Raw genomic sequence first — 17,432 nt, 5'->3', positions numbered from 1 at the left:
CAAAGGAACCTTGATTATCCGGCATTCAATTATCCGAATATCAGATTATCCAGCAAGATCACAAAGTCCCGATGCTCAGCTAAACTATGTTATCCAGAATTTGGTTATCTGGAATTCGATTACCCAAATGAAATACTCCCCATCCAAGTCCTTTGGATAATCAAAGTTCCTCTGTATACAGAAAGAATTTGAAAATGATGGTCAAACCTCTATTATTTTCACTCTTGCTTTTCTTAGCAGCCTGACATGCATTTCATTCAGGTTTGGCAACCTATCTATTTCAAATATGTTATACTCCTTCATGTTCTCTCTCTCACAATGTTTTAACTGTGTAATACTGCATATTCTTCTCCTTAACCACAATCTCTGTATAATCCCGCATTTGTTTAAAATCAGATACCAAGTATTCATTCAGACCATGTTCATGTCCTTCACCATTACACTCAAATGAACTTGTTGCTTCCAGTTGACCCTACTCTCTCCTTAGTTTCAGCCTGCTCTATTTCTATTTATAAAACATTTTTGGATTTCTTTGGTTTACTTGTTCATGTTCTTTTCATGTTTATTTTCATGTTCTTTGTTTTTCAACCTTCCAATGTTTTAAATTCACTCCCGTAAATTCAAAACAACCTTACATTTTCTGTACTACTGAGCCATCTGTATTTGACACAAAATTTCTTTATTTGCCTTTTTCATCTTTTAACATCTATATTTGGGAGTCCGTTCTGTTTCTTTCTGGAACATATATGTTCTGAACTTCTCACCATCATTTCTTTGAATATATTTCATTACATTGATCCTATTTACCTTGATGCAGTTGTTTCCGATCCACTTTTCCTTCACAACTTTGCAAAACTGACCTTTCCCTAATTTAAAACGTTTACTCTCAGTCTATCACTCCAGAGCTACAATAAATCTAACTGAATTATGATTACTTTAACCAAGATGCTCTCCCACTGATACCCCTTTCCTTCTGTCCAGCTTCTTAAGATCATAAGATATACCAGCAGAAACAGGCCATTTGGCCCAATGAGTCTGTTGTGCCATTCAATTAGATCAAGGCTGATCTCATAATCCTCAATTTTGCATCCTGTTTTATCCCCATTACATTTGATTTCCTTAATGATTAGAAATTTGTCTAACTCAGCCTTGAATATATCGAACAGCCCATCCTCAACAGGCCTCTGTGGTAAAGAATTCCACAGATTCACTACCACCTGAGAGAAAATCCCCCTAATTTCTATCTTAAATATGTAACTCCTTACTCTGAGATTATGCCCTTTGTTCTGAGATTCCTCCCACAAGAGTAAACAACCTTTCTGTATCTGCCCTGTCAGGCCCTCTTACATGTTTCTCCTAACCTCCAAAGAGTATAAGCATAACTTGCTCAATCTCTCCTCCATACTTAGCATCATCTTAGTGAACTAATAACTCCAATGCCAATATATCTTTCCATAGATAATGGAAGAAAACTGTTCACAGTATTCCTGTTATGGATTAAATTGTGCCTTCTTTAGTTATAGCATGACCTCCCTATTTTTACACCCCATTCCCTTTGAAATAAAGGCTAACATTCCATTTGCCTTCCCTATTATGTCCTGGACTTGGAAACTAGTATTTTAGAGAAGCCTATTGGGCATGGACATTCCTGGATAAGTATCCCCAGATCCCTCTGTGCTGCAGCATTCTGTAGTCTTTTATTCTTCATGCTGAAGTGCATACTCTCAGGTTTTCTCACATTATATTCCATCTGCCAGCTTTTGCCTGCTTCCTTAACATGTCCATATTCCTTGGTAGACCATTTGCCTTCCACCTATTTGTGTGTCATTTGCAAATTTTGCATCATTTGCAGATCCGTCTCCCAAGCCATTAATATATATTGTAAATGATTGTGACCCTAGTTCTGATCCTTGTGGCACTGAGAATAGCCCACTTAATCCTCACTCTGAATTATATTAGTTACGCAATCCTCTGATCATGTTAATGTACTGCCCCAATATCATGGGCTCATCTTATTATGTAACCTTATGTGTGGTACCTTATCAAATACCTTTTGGAAATCCAAATATATTACATCTATTGGTTCCTCTTTATCGACCCTGCTTTTTACCTCCTTAAAGAACTGTAATAAATTTGTCAGATATGATTTCTCCTTCATGAGGCTGTGCTGACTCTGTTGATGTTATGTGTTACATCCTTTACAATAAACTAACATTTTCCCAAGGACAGATATTAAGCACTGAATGACCACCTTCAAAATCATACTACTGACATAGTTCTTAAGTTTGTGGATGTACTGTTGAGGAATCAGCTGCTGTTCAAGCTTCAGAACCCGCAGTCAAAACTCCGCCAACAACATAACTTCATACGTGTGATTCTCCAGGACATAAGCATATTGGAGTCTCCACATGAAACAGATTGAAACCTTTAGCCTCAATAGTAACAACATAAGGCGGGGTATGTTTGCTGGTGTGTGGTTTCCGTATTAGATTTTCCTTTCTGCACTTTAGTTGCATGAAACATAATGCACAGATCTACCATATGTGTTGTTTATCCAACTAGTTCAGTTTTGTCAATATCAATCTGTCTAGAGAGACAGGAATCTTGCATGTTGATTTTGTCATCAGATCTTCATATTTAATTTTGTGATTAAATAAAATCCAACATTTCAAAAACTAGATTCAAAAGAACATTGAAATCTCACCTCTAATAAAGAATTCCAAACTGCTATCTTGTGAAGAGGTCCTGTGTGGTAATCGCTGAACCAGCCCTTCTGTAGATTCACAGTGTTAATGTGCCAAACTCACTGGTGCTGAGCTATTTGTGCTGGCAGCATTCAGAAGAACTGCAAGCATGTTTGTTCTGAGAAAATCCAGTTACAGGGATTCTCATTTTATCAAAAAGAAGTCTAGCAGCAGAAGTAATCTTTTCACATTGTGTCTCTCCCAAAAAAAATGTACAACCACACCGTAAGTGCCAAGAAAATGTTGTATGCTTCCAGGCTGGAAACAACACAACAATGATGAGGTTTATTCACTGTTTTTCATGTTAGTTGCCATTGGGATATGTAGTGCACAGTGAACTAAAGCTATTTGGAAATTGGTTCCCATCACTTCATAGGCTATAGAAGAGAAACCACACCAGTAGCATGTAGATAAGCAATTCTAAGTTCACCTCTGTAGTCTGAATTGCTGTTGCAACTTTATAATTTTAAGTTTTAAAGATGGGCTTTTTTCTGAATGTTAACAAGAAAGTTTTTAAAAATGCAGAGAAAATACAGTGAATACTCATACAAATACTTCAAAAAGAGCGTGATAAACAGGGAGGAAGTAGAAATGTTAAAATCATGCCACGTTTTCTTTTTAGGAAATCAATGATAAATTTAAGGAGGCTCCATAGTCAAAAGAGGCAGCGATCAAGCAAATGTCGTGGAAAAGAGCAAGAAATCAGCAGATGAGTGGGAGGACAAAATAGATCTTGAGTTCATTCCTGTGATGTTCTGATTCCTGGAAATCCATAGCAGGCCATGCTGTATCTGTAAATATAGAAAGATGTTACCTTGCAGGTTGATAATATTTCATCTGAATTGGAAAATATTAAGATTTTTTATTATTCATTTAGGAGATGTGGGCTAGGCCAGCACCAAGTGCCAGACAGCATTTAAAAATTAAGCACGTGGCTGTGGTCTGGAGTCACATGTATTTTGCTTTTGTAATGTTATACACACGCTCTTTGTTCAAGACATGAACAAATGGGTAGTCAAGTTACACTTAGACACATAATATTAAATGTGCAATCTAGAGATCCACCCGAAAAAGTTTGCCTTGGGAACAGACTGAAATTGTCAAAACTGCATCTCCAACATCTTGTGAGCTGCAGAGGTGTTCTGCTTGCTGTGGAGATGGGCTACCACTCCAGCTATCTACGATCTTGGCATCCTCTCAAGGTTCATGAGGTCTGGAAAAGGGATTGAAGATGGAAAGTCACATTCTGGGGTAGCAACAAAAACAAAATGGAATCATGCAGTTGGGGTTAAATTGTGGATCGTCAGGCAGGAATTCAGCTGACTAAAGTCAGGGTGAGAACAGTGGCAGGTTCAATAACTAAGAAAATTCAATCTCACATGCAAAATACATGTTGATTGAATATGATCTGTTCAGATTCCTACTTCTAAACCCAAATCTTCTTGCAATGAAGGGTGACATACTGTTTGCCTTCCTAATCATTTGCTGAGTGTGCCTGTTTACTTTCATTGGCTCTTGTACAAGGACACCAAGATTTCTTCTTATGTTGTCAAATCCACTTCTGTTGCAGGCAGGGCATTTCACACCCTTACTACTCTCTGAGTAAAGAACCTACCTCTGATTTCGGTCCTACATCTATCGCCCCTCAATTTAAAGCTATGTCCCCTTGTGCTAGCCATCACCATCCGAGGAAAAAGGATCTCACTGTCCATCCTATGTAATCCTCTGATTATCTTGTATGCCTCTATTACGTCACCTCTTAACCTTGTTCTCTCTAATAAAGATAGCCTCAAGTCCCTCACCCTTTCCTCAGAAGGCCTTCCCTCCATACCAGGCAATATCCTGGTAAATCTCCGTTTCCAATGCTTCTGCATCCTTCCTATAATGCAGTGACCAGAACTGTACGCAACACTTCAAGTGTGGCTGCACCAGAGTTTTGTACAGCTGCAACATGAGCTCATGGCTCTGAAACTCAATCCGTCTACCAATAAAAGCTAATATACTCTGCCTTTCAGGGTTTTTCACACCGAAATGTATAACTTCACATTTTTTCATATTATACTGCATGTACCACGTGTTTGCCCACACACTGAAACTGTCTGGATCACCCTTAAAGCTTCCTCGCATCCTGTTCACAACTCACTATCCCACTGAAATTTGTGTCATCAGCTCTTATGTGGGACTTACCATAACCTTCTTCAAATCTGAATACACCACATGCACTGATTGTCCCTTATTTGTTCTTCCAGTTACATCCTCAGAAAAGCTCCAGAAGATTAGTTCTGCATAATTTCCCTTTCATAAGCCCCTGCTGGCTTTGATGAATTCTGTTAACATTTTCCAAGTGTTCCATAATCATGTCCTTTATACCAGATTCTAGCATTTTCTCTAGTATTGATGTTGGGCTAACTGGTCTGGAATTCTCTGTGTTTTTTTCTCCCCCTTTTATTTTTTAAATAGTGCAGCTACATTTGCCACCCACAATCAGTAGGAATAGCTCCACACTCTGTAGTATTTTAGAAGCTAACCACCAATGCCTATAATATTTTCAGGCCCAACATCCTTTAATACTCAGGGATGCAGATTATCATTAGTTTTTATTTATACTGATTTTCTTCAATTCCTTCCTCTCACTAAACCCCTTGGTTCTCTCACATTTCTAGGAAATAACTTACGTTTTCTTTTGAAAAGATAGACCAAAACATGTACTCAATCCGTCTGCCATTTCTTCATTCATAATTTCCCCCATTTTTGGATGCTAAACTAATGGTGTAGCTTTACCATCAGAGTTTCCTTTGAAAGGTGATGAAATAACTGTAAAAGCATTATTGTTTGTTTCAGCCTGATGAATTTTGATGTTTTCCTCTGTCTAGAGCTGGTTGAAAGCAGAGTGCTCAACAGCAAGCCCTTTGTATCAGATTTAACTAGAACCTCCATGTAATGCAGGGATTTGGAAGCTTCTAAAAATACAATCATGTGATTAACCTTTTTATGATCTAGAAATATTGTGCATTTTAAAAAGAAAAACAAGTTTGACACAGAAATATAGAAGTAAACATAATTTTCTTTGGGATTTCTCTTCCTGCACTTAGGCCATGACATTTGCAAATTGTACTGATATGTGCAAGATGCAAAGCTTTGACAAAATGTGTTTTTCTTCTCAGTCATATTTTGAAATGTAAGCATCTGCATGAGTCCTATGCTTCTATGGTTTTAGTAGTGAACAAATATATGTTTCATGATTAGTTTTTTGAGGAATAATAAAATGCCAAAATTGCTCAATTTTGTTTTGACAGGAGAAACTCCTTGAGTGAGACTGAATGACAACTTGACAAAATGGAGAAAACACCAATTTCAGGCTCAGCGACATTGAGTGTATTTGTGCGGGGATTGAAGTGCTACAATGGAGAATGAAATCAATTTCAAGTTATTGTTGTGACATGGAGCAGGTTGTATATTTAATTAAAAGTTGCTATCCTGAAAGTTTCTACTTCTTCAAGCCAAACTGCAAAGAACACACACAGACACACAAACATATATATATATATATATATATATATAAATGTATTGAGTTTCTGTCAGTGTTCCAGATTATGTTACAGCATTTAAGACCTGGAAAGACCATGCTCCAGAGATCTGAAATGTAGTCTTTGAAATATTTGCTATAATAAATTAATTCTTAACTTTTCACTGTAAAATGTTATCAGTCTAATTATGACTCAGATGGTCCGGCCATCACGAGATGGCTAATGGCTTATCTCTGTTAGCTTGATCACCCTTACCTCTGCTTTCAATAAACCTATCCCCAGGTACATTTGGTCCCTATTTCCACTCCAAACCTGTTCCACATCCTGATGCTATGTCCATTATTACCCTATTAAGTTATTGAGGCATAGGTTTAAGCATAGAGCCATGAAGATTGTAAGTTCCTCTTGAGGTGTAGCAGCCTCCCTGATCAACTTTCTGGAGAGCTGCCTGCGAGATGTGTAATCTCTGTACACAGTATCTCAGGCTATTTCTAAAATTTCAGGTGGCACAAGATGAATCTGTGCTATTTGGTGTGCTTTGCATTATCGCCAGAATAAAGGCAACTGCTTCCTGACCATGGTCAGCCAGTTGCTGTCCTTAGAGGCAAAACAACTGCAGATTCTGGAATTCAAGGTAGACAAGCAGGAGGCTGGAAGAACACAGCAAGCCAGGCAGCATCAGGAGTTGGAGAAGTCAACATATCGAATGTAACCTTTCTTCGGGACTGGGGGTGGGTGCAGGGGGAAGCTGCAGATAATTCCTCCCATTGACCAACCAGGTCGTACTCTCTACCTGTATTTACCTATCCCCACTTCACCACCCTGCCCCCACCACCCCTTTTATCTGCAGCATCCCCTACACCCACCTACAGCACACTACAAGCTCACCACCAAACTGCAGCATCAATGCTGTCCCCTCCACACCTCACTTCAGCTCTGATGAAATATCATCCAAACTCAAAATATTAGGTTGCTCTCTCTCCATGGATGCTGTTTGATTCATTGTGATCTCCAGTGTTTGTTGTTTCCAGTACAGATTCCAGCATCTGCAGTAATTTGCTCCTCCCTCAACTCTGCCCTAGCTTCCTTTAGCTGTGTGTAGCACTTGATCTCATGCTATTTCAGTCAGTGGCCCTCAGCAACCTCCTGCATGATACCAATAAGGCCAATCCTGATCTCCTTTTCCCTGAGCCACTTTTCTATATCCCAGTATTTACATAATTTCCCATTAAAACATTCAACAGCACAAAAATTATGTTGCTATTTCTTTGATCATGTAAATAACTGAAACACTCCATATTAATTCTGGCTATGGTTGCCTCAATGCATGGGGTCTTCACATAATGGTAGTCCTTCACTGGAATTCTACATGGTACTGATGAGGTCTGCGGGGTTCTGTGAAAAACCTATATGTGCTAGTTTGCCATTGATGAGTGAATTGAAAAAGCTGACCATTTACTGCTATACTGAGAAGGCTGATAATGATACTTATTGCAGCCTATTAGCAGGTTAGCAGTGTAATAAAAATTATAAAAGCTGAAAGTTGGTTTAAAAAGAATTTAAATGATCTGACTGTATGATGACACAGCCCATAATAGATCATGAATATAAGACTTGGTTCAGTGAAGTAACTTCAACGTTCATGACTGAAATTTGTAGTGCACACTTGATAGTAAACACATGGAGAAAGGGTTAATTTGTAACTTGAGATGAGCCAAGATTTGGCATAGGGGAAGACTTGGCACCACTGCAGAGCATAAAGAAGAAAAATGTTGCCTTGTAAAGTGATGTCTGTGCGATGGAAAAGATGTTGATGGTTACCTGGCTTGAAAATGGCGAAAGAACAATCCAGAATATGATTGTGACAGACAACTTTACCAGCAACTCAATTTCATGTTTTTTCAGGTCTCTTCCATTTCTCCCTTACAGAAGTGAATCTCAACGTTAACCCCACATTAAAATTCCCATTCAAAAAATAGTATTTTCTTCAGAAATTATATTGTTCATATCTTTTCAGGTTTTATACTTTTACCCAAGCTACTCCCCAGAATTGCAAATGGCATTAACGGTATGAACTGGCACAACTTGTTGAACCAGACTTCATGAAACAGCCCAAATAATTACTCATAGGACCACACAGTGCCAAATGAGGCCATTCACTCCATTGTGCTAATTCTGGCTCTTTGAAAGAACTATCCAGTTAATTCCTCTCCTTGCTGTTTCCTAATTGCTAAATATTTTCCATGTAATGCATGAATCCGTTTCACTTTTTAGTCTTACTCTTAAATCTCTTTCATAAATAGACCAATCTTTCCACAGAGGCTGGTATTCCATCACCATGTCACCCTTATTTTCACATGGAGAGTCCTTGATTGATTCAGCTCCTTCAGAGCCAGGTCTCGGAGTGAGCAGAACCTCTGACACTCCTGAGCTTATCTGTCAGCCAGGGCTCCCAGGTTAACAGCCCCAATCAGAGAACTCATATTCTATGAGGTTCATCTGGTTGACCTCATTACAATCATTACATTTTTCTCCATTCTTTCAAGCAGTACGTTCCACGTCATTACAATTTGATCAGTAAATTTATTTTGTTTGTGTTGTTTCTGTTTTCATTTAGCCTGTTATCTTTAAATCTGTGTCTTTTATATATTGACCTTTCTGCACTACAATTTCTTTCTATCCATTTTACCAAAAATTGTTATAATTTTGCACATCGCTATCAAATCTCCCAATCAGTGTCTCTGCTTTAAGAAGAACAATCTTAGCTTTCCTGCTCTTTCTAACCACCTGAAGTTTTACACCAGTAAATTTCTGCTGCACAGTCTTCGAAGCCTTGTCATTCCCCCTTGACTTTGAGTAAAAGGAAATACCTTTTCTTTTGAGATAAAACATTCAAAACATCCAGTGGTCTGATTTATCAATATCCGAAAAAAAGTTTTTCATGAACATCCAGATCACCTTTCCCTTTTTAGTAAAGTCAAAGAAACGATGCTCTCTTTGTACTACCATTACAGTTTTAATACCTATTTCCTTTCCTGATTCCAATTTTCTGAGGATTCCTTAGATATTTCAATTACTGCAGTTAGATTTGCTTTTAACTTGCAGTAACTGCTGCCTCACAGCGTCAGAGACCCGGGTTCAATTCCCGCCTCAGGCGACTGACTGTGTGGAGTTTGCACATTCTCCCTGTGTCTGTGTGGGTTTCCTCCGGGTGCTCCAGTTTCCTCCCACAGTCCAAAAATGTGCAGGTTAGGTGAATTGGCCATACTAAATTGCCCGTAATGTTAGGGACAGAGGTAAATGCAAGGGAATGGGTTGGGTGGATTGCGCTTTGGCGGATCGGTGTGGACTTGTTGGGCCAAAGGGCCTGTTTCCACACTGTAAATAATCTAATCAAAAATTGAGTTAGGTATTTCCATTGAAGCATTTTTAATCACTTTTTCTAGGCATTCTCCTTTACTATTTTGACATCTTTATTTGTTCCCCCCAAAGCTGGAACCTCTTCTAACTTTTTTATTCTTCTAATTTCCTCACAGATTCCCATAGGAGTACCTCCTATCTAGAACTGTCTATCTAAGATATAATATACAACTCCCAGAACTTTTATTTCTGTGGTACATGATACTTGGCACTCATCTAAAGAAGTTTTTAGATTTGCAGAAATGTCTGGGACAAGGAGATCCTAAGGGAGGTGTACATGAGGATGACCAGGGATTAAGGATATCACTGGTCTACAGGGGAACCTTGATTATCTGAATGCGATGGGCGTGCACTATTTCGTTCAGATAATTGATTATTCGGTTAAATGATTCAATGCCTTTCCTCTGGGGCTCCGAGTTTTTAAAGTCTGTCCCTGTTCAGGAGACTGCAGAAGCACACAGCGTGTGGGACCCTGCCTCCAACACTGCCCCCCCGCCCGTCCCCAATCCCCATCCATCACTGCCCCCCTGCCATCCAATACTGCATGCGCACCCCTCCCCCCCCACCAGGGCAGCCAGACTGGACACCAACAACAAGACTGTTGCTGCTGCTGCTGCTGCCTTTGTGGGGGTGAGTCTCCAAACAGAAAACAAACACACACAACCTTTTACTGCAACTTTTTGACAGGTTCCACCTCTGCCCTGTACGGGACAATGTTGGTCAGATTATCTGGGGAAGGGGGTTTTAGGGTTCACCCCTGTGTAGAACTCCAGGGAAAGTGTGGGAGAGAGAAAGAGGTGGGAAGTCAGTCATTTGGAGACGGTGTCTGTTTAATCACTGGAAACAAAAGACGCGATCACTGTTAGAAATACGTCTTTGATGTAATGTTTCTACCGGGACCTTGAGATCTCCTTCGGATAGTCCGAGTTTTGGATAATTGGTATTCGGATAATCGAGGTGCCCCTGTATACCCTGTACAGTGTATGGGCTATGTGTAAAGTTGTTTCTTTTTAAAGGGCCTCGTATTGTTGCATTCTGCGACCAAACCTTCAGAGATGGAGTCAATTATCCCCCAATTCTGCACATTGTCACAAACACCTTTTTTCCCATTGTGTATTCAATTTTTGTCATGATTGGTTCTTTTCAACCTTCATGTCCTAGTGCCTATGAGACACCAAACAAAAAGAAACAAAGAACTGTGGATGCTGGAAATCTGAAACAAAAACAGAAGTTGCTGGAGAAACTCAGCAGGTCTGGCAGTAACTGAAGAAGGATCACTGGACCTGAAATGTTAACCTTGCTTTCTCTCCACAGATCCTGCAGACCTGCCGAGTTTCTCCAGCAATTTCTGCTTTTTCTTCCCCCATGCTCCTTCGGTTGCTATGCTAATTCTCTTAAATCTGTGCCATCTGGTCACTGATTCATTTGCTACTGGAAATAATTTCTCATTATTTCTCTATCAAACCCCTCCCGACTTTGGACCCTTTATCAAATTGTCGCTTAACCTCTGTGCTCTATGGAGAAATAAATGGCTGCATTAAAAAAAAGGATAGTGCTGTAAACCTTGGGTTGTTTTCAACACACTGACCTTTCATCACAATAATTTTAAGTAAGATACTGTGTGTCTTAGATTAATGATAGATCACAAACCAATAAATACAAGGGCAAATTTTCTTTCCATCATCGTCCAAGTTTGTCCAACACAACAATAGCAGAAATGAGCTGCACAAATGATTGGCCAACAACCTGAAAGGATAATGCCCATTTGTCCCCGTCTTAAAAACCTATCTTCATTGATGCCTCTTAAAGCTGCTGTGGAAGTAGTGTCACTGTAGGTTATGATCAGCAACACAGACAAGATAGTCATATTCCAATGATTTTCCCGAAGACTCTGTGAATGTATTCAGTGGATAACAGAGACTTATAGGGATTTAAAATCCTTGTTTGATCTATCATCTGGGGCAGTGATGAGGGAGCTTCAGTTAACTTTGTTTCCTCTGTTATCAGAAGAGGAAAATCAACTGGAGTCCCTTGCTCCTGGTGGCAAACTTCTCCTTGAACGTTGGGAGTGTGGATATCAGGTGAGATCAGAATTGTTTAACGTACCTGAGCAGCAGATGCAAATTCACTATTGGTGCTCACATAAAGTACCAGATGCTAAGATTCTTACGGTGCAGTGGTAGTGTCCCTCTCTCTGAACCAGGAGGCCTAGGTTCAATTCCCAACTGGTCTGTGATAACATCCCTGAACTAGTTGATTAAAAATACCCACACAAAATATCAGGAAAGCATTTGGTATCTCTGAATCTCTCTAGAAATGTAAACTATCTCATAGTCAATGTGCTGAAATTTCCAGATATTTTTGTGTAGACGTGAGAGATAGGGTGGAATCTTGTGGTCGTGGAGATGGTCGGGCTGAAGGTGGATTGAAGGCAACTTAATGAGGTGGGGTGGTTTAGGACCCTGCTACCTTTCAGCCTCCACCCAAATTCAGTTCTGGGCCCAAGCTATAACATTCTGACCCACTGTCAATTGAAGTCCATAGTGTTTCTTCAATTAGGGATCTTTTCCTGCCTGGGCTACAATTATCTCAACTTCAGGCAGGATAAATAAAAGGCAGCTTGATTGGTGGATGAGTGTGGCAGTCTGTCAGGTGGGGGCTGGGAACCCTTGCTCTAATTTCTGTGTATTGCCGATTTGGACATAGGGCAGATAGTGATTTCCCAGAGCCACTATGTTGCCCTTGTTTCCCATTCTGTTGCATTGCTCTCCCCATGACTTACAGAGGCATTCAGTTGTATAGCATGGAAACAGACCCTTTGGTCCAACTTATCCATGCTGACCGGATATCCTAAATTAATCTAGTCCCATTGGCCCATATCCGCCTAAACCCTTCCTATTCATATACCCATCCAGATGCCTTTTAAATGTTGTGATTGTACCAGCCTTCAACACTTCCTCTGGCAGCACCATCCTCTGTGTGAACAAGTTGTTTCTTGGGTCCCTTTTAAATCTTACCCTTCCCACCTTAAACCTATGCCCTCTAGTTTTGGACTCCTCTACCCTGGTAAAAAAGACCTTGACTATTCACCCTCATGATTTTATAAACGTCTATAAAAGATCACCCCTGAGCCTCCAACACTCCAGGGAAAATAGCCCCAGCCTATTCAGCCATATAGTTCAAACCCTCCAACTCTGGTGAATTCCTTTCTAAACTTTGAAAACAAGTCCCCATGCCCCTCACCTGACAAGTCCTAGGCAGACAGAAGGGTGGTGTTAGGTCAGAGTCTGGGCAGCTTTTTGGGGAGTGTGTGGTAAATTGAAAGAAAATCATATCTTCTTAGGTTAGACTTAATACGTTATGTTTTTAATTGTCTAATTATTCTTGAGTAACTATTAACTGAAGAGGAATCTCCAATTTAAATGTTTACTTTTAGAAGGTTTCAGGCAGGGGGAAACTGCCTACCAGAATCTTCAATTTACCAGGCAATTCCCTACATTAGGGATTCCCAATGAGCAACTCCCATCTACACTGCAGAAACAATTATTGGTCAAAACGTCTGGGCTATTATAGCTAGAGTTTTTCACAACCTCCTCAAATTCACCTCTGCATTCGACTCTGGGTGCTGAGTCAGACAGTTAACCTGGTGCCATGAATCATTCTGGTGGATTCTGCTGGAATTTGTTTGCACAGCTATAAATTTGTGACTGTTTTGCTCAATATTTAGAATTTGAAGTAGAAAAAATAAATGGAGTGCTAGAAGGGCCAAGATTCAGCAGAACCGATTTCTGTGAATATTTCCAATTAGTTTCACTCACCTACACCAGGGGAAATGTAAGTTTCAAGGTTCATCTTAAAACATTTTTTAATTTTTATCACTCTATCTGACATTGTCACTCGTGTAAAACACCCTTGCCAGTATGATCTAGTCTCTTTGCTTTCCTCTGTATTAGCTCATGTAACACATAACATAAAGACTAAGGTTTGTGTTGAGACAGATATCTTAAAGTTCATTAACAATGCTGTTTAAGATTTCAGACTTATACATACTTTAGGTACTTTTTGAAACTTGCTCCTTTAATGACTCCCACAAAATTGAGAAATAGAAGTTCTAAATAAATTAGATTGAAATACACACATTGCACCAAAGTGGGCATATAGGGTTTAGACTTTACAAAGTTGCCCCTTAGGTCTCTTTTAAATCTTTCCCCTCTCACCCTTAACCTATGCCCTCTAGTTCTGGACTCCCCAACCCCATCTGTTAAATTCAATGTTGGTACTCAGTTGAATGATAGAAGCACTACAATTCAATTGGGAAGATTTGAATAACAATTGCATTAAGTAGGTTGAATGTCTTTTATATACTGATATTTCAAACATTAGTGAAGAAAGAAAATTTATTTTAAAATATTTCCTAGAATGCAGGTTGTGCACAGTTCTTTTAGCTGTTTGTTGAGTGAATGGGTTGTAGAGTTATTTATTAGTTTGCTCATGTTTCTCCAAATTTTCAGAAAGGAAGACCCTGTACCACATGCCCTCCAAAAAATCATATATTACCTCAGGAAAACCGCTGACTTTGAAATAGAGGGGATAGTCAAGAGTTCAAAATAACTAAACACCCAGGAATAGAGAACGTTTACTCCACAGTGTTAATGCAACTAAGGAAGAGAGCTTGTGGCACTGATAATCATTATGAGAATTGTAGAACAATAAGAAGGTAACAGTAAATAGGAAACAAGTCAAAGAAGTGCTTATATTCAAGACATGTACAGAAGTTATTAATCCTAATTCTACTCCACAGATGTGGATTTTATAATGTCACATAAATAGAATCAAACTACTGTACTCTACATTAATAAGATCATTAGTTGTATTTACTTCATTTTACATTGTTTGCTAATGCAAAAAGGGTGGCAATGAGTCAACTGACTTTCTATCAAAGAAAATAATCACTAAGACTCACATTGCAGCACAAAGATATACTCCACTCTCCTCAATTCAATTGAGTTTTCTAATTTCTAGCAATATACAATATAACCATGATAAGATCAGCTCTATACATGGTTCAAAATGGTTTCCAAATATGATGTATACAATGAACAAATCAGGTTTATTTAATTTCATGTTAAAAATGCTAAATTAAAATTTGTGCTCTAATCTTTCTGACTGGTCTTCTGCCAATCTCATAGCATCTGAATAAAATTCCCTTAAAATTCCCTTATTCCCTTAAAATTCCCTTTGGGCGGCACGGTGGCACAGTGGTTAGCACTGCTGCCTCACAGCGCCAGAAACCTGGGTTCAATTCCCGGTAAGGTGAATTGGCCATGCTAAATTGCCCGTAGTGTTAGGTAAGGGGTAAATGTAGGGGTATGGGTGGGTTGCGCTTCGGCGGGTCGGTGTGGAACTTGTTGGGCCGAAGGGCCTGTTTCCACACTGTATGGTAATCTAATCTAACCTAATCTAGTGTAATTCTAAAAACAAATCAAGTGTGATGATAATGATGATGGATTGTGATTGATTAAATAACTTCAAAGCTTGGAAATCATTAAACTCTCTGCAGATTAGGATTCTCATGACTTTAATTAACGTTATTTTCTGTTCTAAATAAAGGGACACATTTATCTTGTTTCTCCATGAGGATCCAAATACAGATTAATTACTTGCAGGACTGTGAACTGAGAAAATAGCTCAAATAACAATTTCTTTTTTGTTAGTTTGATGTACTGATTCATATGAGTATTGCCATAGTGCATGTCATGTTTTAGGACAAAATATTGCACAGTCTTGGCGAAATCTTATTGGGGTCTGAACGATGTGAGCTAAGGTGAGATTTGTGACAGAACCAGACAAGTCATTCAGCGAAGCCTATCTCAATATTGGGAGGCACTTGCTGCATCTTTAATGCATTGGCTGAAGGGCCAGGTGAGATTCTCACTAGGCAGCAGCGAGTTGCCAATTAAGGGCAATTTTAACCTGTTAAACATCCCATTAATGCTGCAATTGCCTCATTGGTATTCAACTTCCTAAGTCCAAAACACACCAAACAAGCTAGTTGTTGAGAATTCCCAACATGAAAATCAGATCCGGTACCTGGCGATTTCAAATCTTCCACTTGCTCAGGAACACCTCCACATTAGATATCGGGCACCAACATCTCCATGGGTACCAGCCACATGCACCCCACGGTCATCGACGTTGGCATCTGATATGTGCCAGAGTCCAAGAACTCTCATGGTATATCTCCACTTCAATGCTGCACTTCAGAGTGCACTGACAATTCTCATTGTAATGCTGCAGCAAGGACAGGGAGTGCTGAGGGATACACACCCAGCTCATGGACTGGACTAGGCTGCATCTCAGGGTTCTCTGCTTTCTCTCATTGGACCAGTCACTGTGAGCCTACCTACATGCTCACAGCATTCCTGTCTTGTCTTCTTCCACTTTGCCCTCTCAGCCAGAGCTACTAGTTCATATTACTTCAGGCTTGCCTTACCATCTAGTGCAGACCCAGAGCCAAGAAGCATGACATACTTATCCACAGGACTCAATCAAGATATGGGGAATTCTTTTGATCGGGATGAGGGGGGGGCATGGTGGAAGGTGGGGGGTATACCTGACACGGTAAGTCAAGGGCAACCTCCAATACCATTCCGGAGGTTTGGACACAGTCAGCTGGTCAGGATAGTTAGAGATGGAATCCTCTCAATATAAACCGTGAGGAGAGAAGATGGTGGTGCTTTCACTGGCTGAATGGAAAAGGACATCAAACGTCCTTCATCGCTGTCCATTCTACTCGATGGCTAAGACTGCACAAAGCAGGTTGCATCCTCTAGTGTAGTGACCTAGTCTATGGGTCCTGGACAAGAGGCCAGTACAATGGCCCATCCAGCATTGCCTCCACGTCCCTTCCCACAATGCAGGGCACTAATTCTTCCCTGCCTGCCAGGAGTGGTGGGTGCTTCTGTCTCACTGGTTATGCAAATCCCTGAAAAAAGGCATGCAAAAGCACAGTTGCAAAATTAATGAAATCAACCAATACTTCACTAATAGATTTGACAATGAACTCCATACAAATGTATTTTCTATATTTATTAGTTTGGATACCTGTTAAATATGCCAGTGCTTCAGATATAAGTAAATTTTAATGCAGTTATAAGTCTTGATTGTTGCCAAGCAATCTCAATGCCACAGCCAATTTAATTTTATCAGTAAGGTATGTGGAAAGGTGATAGGTGGATGCAGGTGGGGGGTGATAGTGATAGAATGGTAGGGTGGGTACAGCAGATAGATGGGAAGGAAGGTGACAGGATGGACAGGTCAAGAGGGTGGTGCCAAGCTGGAAGGTTGAATCTGGGATGAGGTGGGGAGGGGGGAGATTCAGAAACTAATAAAGTCAATGTTGATGTTGTGTGTTAAAGGGTCTCAAGGCGGAGGACGAGGCGCTCTTCCTTCAGTTGTTGGGTGGCTTGGATTTGGTGTTGGAGGAGGCCCAGGACTTGCATGTCTTTGGGGGAATGGGGGGGGGAAGTTGAAGTGATCATCCACAGGGCTGTGGGTTGTTGGGTGCTAATGTCCCGGAGATGTTTCCCTGAAATGCTCCACGAGTTGGCGTTCTGTCACCCTGATGTAGAGGAGACCACATCCAGAATAACGGACACAGTAGATGAGGTATTTGGATGTGCTGGGAAATCTCTGCCAAATGTAAATGCCAGATCTCTGCCACCATGAGCTGGGCACATTC

The 17,432-nt window shown here is 40.1% G+C and overlaps 2 long non-coding RNA genes across 2 annotated transcripts in view; one reads left to right on the top strand and one right to left on the bottom strand.

Annotated features, from left to right (window-relative positions):
* LOC122559545 overlaps positions 1 to 6,254 on the top strand; it is a 145,493-nt gene extending 139,239 nt beyond the window's left edge. The window contains exon 3 of the long non-coding RNA XR_006314455.1: positions 6,041 to 6,254. This is a non-coding gene — a long non-coding RNA (uncharacterized LOC122559545). The remainder of the gene's footprint in view (positions 1 to 6,040) is intronic.
* Positions 1 to 17,432, bottom strand: part of LOC122559544 — a 58,170-nt gene that overhangs the window by 15,772 nt on the left and 24,966 nt on the right. Inside the window, exon 2 of the long non-coding RNA XR_006314454.1 lies at positions 2,705 to 3,535. This is a non-coding gene — a long non-coding RNA (uncharacterized LOC122559544). The remainder of the gene's footprint in view (positions 1 to 2,704; positions 3,536 to 17,432) is intronic.

This window comes from Chiloscyllium plagiosum, chromosome 19 (assembly GCF_004010195.1).
Source record: "Chiloscyllium plagiosum isolate BGI_BamShark_2017 chromosome 19, ASM401019v2, whole genome shotgun sequence".
Taxonomy (NCBI): Eukaryota; Metazoa; Chordata; class Chondrichthyes; order Orectolobiformes; family Hemiscylliidae; genus Chiloscyllium; species Chiloscyllium plagiosum.
The sequence above is the reverse complement of the archived record's forward strand: the minus strand, read 5'-3'. Positions and strand labels throughout refer to the sequence as shown.